Source organism: Elephantulus edwardii, unplaced genomic scaffold, assembly GCF_000299155.1.
Source record: "Elephantulus edwardii isolate Elephantulus edwardi_28Jun2011 unplaced genomic scaffold, EleEdw1.0 scaffold00047, whole genome shotgun sequence".
In the NCBI taxonomy this organism is placed as follows: Eukaryota; Metazoa; Chordata; class Mammalia; order Macroscelidea; family Macroscelididae; genus Elephantulus; species Elephantulus edwardii.
In genome coordinates, this window is record NW_006399797.1 from 926,594 (window position 1) to 931,439 (window position 4,846).

Below are 4,846 nucleotides of genomic sequence, written 5' to 3' on the forward strand. Positions count from 1 at the left end.
TCCTCCTCAATTTCATGGTGACTATAGAGAGCAGCCTTCCAATGTAAATTGGTGTGTCTGAGGAATTGATAAACAGATGTTTTAGTTTTATTTCATTTTAGTAATTTTGTTTTTAATTGTAAAGGGTTATAAGACTGTCAGGGAGTAGTGATGTTGTCCACAGGGAATTTGCTGTTAACCCCCAAGCCCATGGCTCTCTGGCAGTTCTATTCCACCAGTGACTTGGTATGAGAAAGATGAGCAGTCTCTTCCTGTGTGGTTTTTAACCTCAGAAACCCAATGGAAGGTCATGTTTTAATCAGTTCTGGTTCCACAGCAATGAAAATGAGTGTGAGCATGAACATATGAATGGCAGCTACCAAATTGAACTGCACAATACAGAACACTTTTTATTTAAAATGTGGTCAATAAAGCAACGTTACCTGAGAAGCTTTTTGAAATGCAAAACCCTCAACTTTCTGCATCATATCTGCATCTTAACTATGTCTCCTTATGACTTTAAAATACAATCATATTTAAGACTCACTGCCTAATTGGTATGCTTTCATTCTGGCTTTACACAATCCATCCATCTTTTCTCTACTTAATACTCTGAGTACATCATTTACCTGCATCAATTCCTTTCACAAAGCACTGTACCTTCCCCAACAATTTTCAGACATCTCAGCCTCTAATTTTTGGCTCTCTAAGCTTTGACTCTTCTCCAGTCTCATCTTTTCTCACATTCCCTCCCCTATCTCTGTGTTGTATAACCAAACAAGAGATTTAATTTCACAATAACTCTTTTCCCTCAAAAGAAACTGGAAATAATAGTAAAAAAGACATCAGAAAATTGCTCCAAGTATTCAATGAATAAATATTGCAATGTGTAACTCAAAGCAAACTTTAGGACAAAGTAAGAAATCAGTACCTGCTATTGTTCTTATGTGTCATTGACTTTACTATTATTCACAGTGACCCCATGAATAGCAAATCGGAACCTTGCCTATCCTGTGTCATCCGCATAACCTTCAACATGCTTGAGCCCATTCACTGTAAATCCGCCTTGTTCAGCATCTTCCTTTCTTTTTCTGACCTTCAATCTTTCCCAGAATTATTTTATCGTTAGCCATTGCTATTAAAAAGAGCTCTGGTGGCTTGTTGTTTTTGTTAGATGCAATCAAGTTGTATGCAACTCATAGTGATTATATGAAAAGCTGACCTGAACCCTGCCCTACCCTGTACCGTCTCCACCATCCTTGACACATTGGAACCCATTGCTGACATCATTGTGTCAGTCTATCTAATTGGGAATCTTCCTTTCCATTGCTGATGCTCCATCTTTCCAAGCAAGCTGTCCCTTTCCAAGGAATAGCCTCACCTAGCTACATGTCCAAAGAACGAATGACAAAGCTTCACTACCTTTGCTTCCAAGCACCTTGGCTGTATTTTTTTCAAGACATATCTATTTGTTCTTTTGGCAGTTTTTGGTATACTTTTCTCTATCACCACAACCCAAAGATATAACTTCTTCTGTCATCCTTATTCATTGTCCAGTTCCCTATGGCGTAGCAGATGATTGAGAAGACCATGGCTCGAATCAGGCACACCTTAGTATTGAAACATACATCATTGCCCCTCAGCATTCTGGAATGGTAGAGATTAACATTTTTCTGGTAGCTTAGTGGTAAGGAATTACACTGCCAATTAAAAGGTTCATGGTTTGAATACCCTTGCTGTTCCACTGAAGAAAGATGTCAATCTCTTCTCATGGGATTTCCTGCTTCTGAAAGCCCTGAGTTGTCAGCTGTAAGTCATTTTCATCTTGATGATACTCAACAACAACATTGCTATTTAAGCAATTTATTTGCCCAGTCAAATGTTTCTCAGAAAGCAGTCCATTGATCACATGAGTGAATTTTTGTTTGGTTTTTTAAAAGAGGAATAAATTCCTGGTCCCACAATTGGTTTATGGAGTTACAAAATGTTCAGATCTTTGTTCATAGCGTCACTGTGAGTCATACTTGAATTGATGCCACCTAACAACAACAACAGGTTTCAAATATTTTAAATTTTTGTAGCTACCTATATTATACAAGAGCTCTAGTAACATAACCCAGAATGAGTAGTATTGCTAATCCAAATATTATGTGGTCCCTGTGATTGGAATCCATCATCAGTTTGGAGGTTGAAAAATGGACACTCTTCTCCCTTGACAATTTATAGGCCCAGAATCTGTGAAGAATCACTATGAGTCAGAATTGACTTGACAGCAATGAATTATACTAAGTTATTCCCTCTTACAACAGAGAAGGTATGTATGAAGTTTTAAGGCAGCCTGGGAAAGAAAATATTTCCACATGTGTTACTCCTAAACCTGATCTGCCTGTATGGACACAAGTGAGTCATCTGTCTCTTCTTTTTTTCTGTCTCTTTTACACTTGAACTTTATCCATTATGAATCAGAGAGTGGAGCAGTGTCTCCCAGTCAAAAATCCCAACTGTAACTATCTTCTAGGTGTAAAACCCAAACATAAATGTCATTTCCAATACTGATGCTGATGTTAAGAATGTAAGTGTTACTAATTACCAAGAAATGTATCCTTTAAAAGACTAAAGTGTATATGACCAATGACTTGGTATTTTTCATTGCTTCATAGACTTGTAAAGTTGAAAAATGAATAAGGAGGACAGAAGAATAATTGATGCCTTTGAATTATGGTGTTGGGGAAGAGTATTGAATAATCCAAGGACTGCCATAAGAACAGAAAATCTGTTTGGAAGAAATGCAATTATGGAACTCCTTAAAGGCAAGGACAGTGACTGTACCCAGATCATTGGCAAAATGTAGTGCACGAAGAACTAAATTTAGAGAGCAGTAACATTTTTACTTTACCAGAGACACATTTAGCAAGTCTTGTGAAGCTGAATAGTTTGACCCTAGCTAGAAATTGCTTTTAGTTATATCCAATGGGTGGTACATCTCAGTTTTCCACCATCTGTTCTCTCAACATGGAACACAATCAAATCAATAAAATGCCATTTGGGATTTTTTAGAGTGAAAGAATTAAGTAAGCTGAATATGAAAGACAAATCAGTTAACATATCTTTCCTTGGATTTTAGAACTTAGACCAGTATGGTAGACTTGAATTTATCCACTAAACAGCTGCCAAATATTCCTGAGGATTCCTGTCCAAATAATTCCTGTGTGGCCTCTGATCTCTTGAGGTTCTAATATTATCAAACAATCTTCTAAAGAAACTTACTCATGGTCTTGGAAATCTCAGGAGGTTAAGAGAGTTGGATCTGGATAGAAGCAAATTAGAATCTTTGCCAAATTGCTTATCTGAATTATATAAAGAAATTAATTTTGATGAACAAACAGTTGACCACTCTTCCCAGAGGCATAGGTCACCTTACCAAGCATACACATCTCAGCCTTAAAGAGAACCTACTTACTCCTCTTCCTGAGGAAATTGGTGCACTGAAGAATCTAGAAGAACTCTATTTGAATGACAACCCCAAACTGCATAGCCTTCCTTTTGAGCTGGCTCTTTGCAGCAAGATTTCAATAATGAGTATTGAGAACTGTTCACCCAGTCACCTTGCACCTCATATTGTTGCTAGGGTCTTGTATCATCCAGTTCCTAAAGATGCAGGATCCATATCAAGCCATGGTCTGATATACACACTCACTGATCCTACGCACTGTTCAACTGTGACTTCTGGTTCATATCTTTATTCGTATCTATTTATGTAATTTTAATATATATGGCATATTTCTAAAGACTGCATTATGTGTTTTTGCTAATAGAAGAATCATAATCATTTAGATTTTTTAGAAGCTTATATAAGATTTCTTTGATGAATTTGATGGGTGTTGTTCTATTTTATAATATGATAGGCCAGTTTGCTTAAAACATTTGCCAACAAATTATGAAGTTATTCAATTAAAGCGGCAGAGGTAGTATAGTTTAGTTATACTTTCTCTTGAAAAAAATTATAGGCAATTTTATTGCAACTTTACATATATACACTTTCCCCTTACCATTTGTTACATACCTTTATAGTATTATAGATCCTGGAGTAGGATTTTTTTTCAAATTTATTTTGATATTTAAAATTTAAATTTATATATTGTTTACAGTCAGAATAAATCACTGGATTTGTTTGTTAAAAACAAAGAAGAAAAATCCATGAAAGGAAATGTAAAGTTGGAAGAAAGAATTGATAGTATTGATAAAGGAGTACAAGAACTTAAAAAGAAAAAAAATCACAAGGCAGAGAGGATACAGTCAATATCATGTGAGAAATAACAGAAAAGCATGAAAATGTGATCCAGAATATTTGACAAATTGACAAGAATACCCAACAGGCTGGTTGTTGTTGTTGTTGTTGTTGTTGTTGTTGTTGTTGTTGTTGTTATGTGCCGTCGAGTCACTTGCGACTCATAGCGACCCTTTGTAAAACAGCCCTAAATCCTGCTCTATCCTGTGCCAATCTCACTGCCTCTGACACATCCATCCCGATTACCCCAGTCACTGAATCAATAACAGGTTGGTAGGACAGAAAAATAGAACTAAAGAGGGTCAGTGAGCTCGAAGACAAGAGTCTCACTGGGAACAAATGAGAACAAAAATCAGAAATGAAAGGTAAAGGAAATGAAGATAACATTAAAATCATGTTTGATGACATCAAAAGGAACAACACAAATGTGATTGGAATTCCAGAACATGGAAGTGACAGAGAAATCACTGAGAAAATTTTTGAAGAAGTACTACAACAAATGCTGGCAAGGTTGTGGAGAAACTGGAACCCTTATTCACTGTTGGTGGGAATGTAAAATGGTGCAACCACTGTGGAAGG

At 36.4% G+C, this 4,846-nt stretch overlaps 1 pseudogene; it reads left to right on the forward strand.

Moving 5' to 3' along the window:
* The first annotated feature begins 2,765 nt into the window (after positions 1-2,765).
* Positions 2,766-3,663, forward strand: LOC102853977 (annotated as a pseudogene).
* The last annotated feature ends 1,183 nt before the right edge of the window (positions 3,664-4,846 follow it).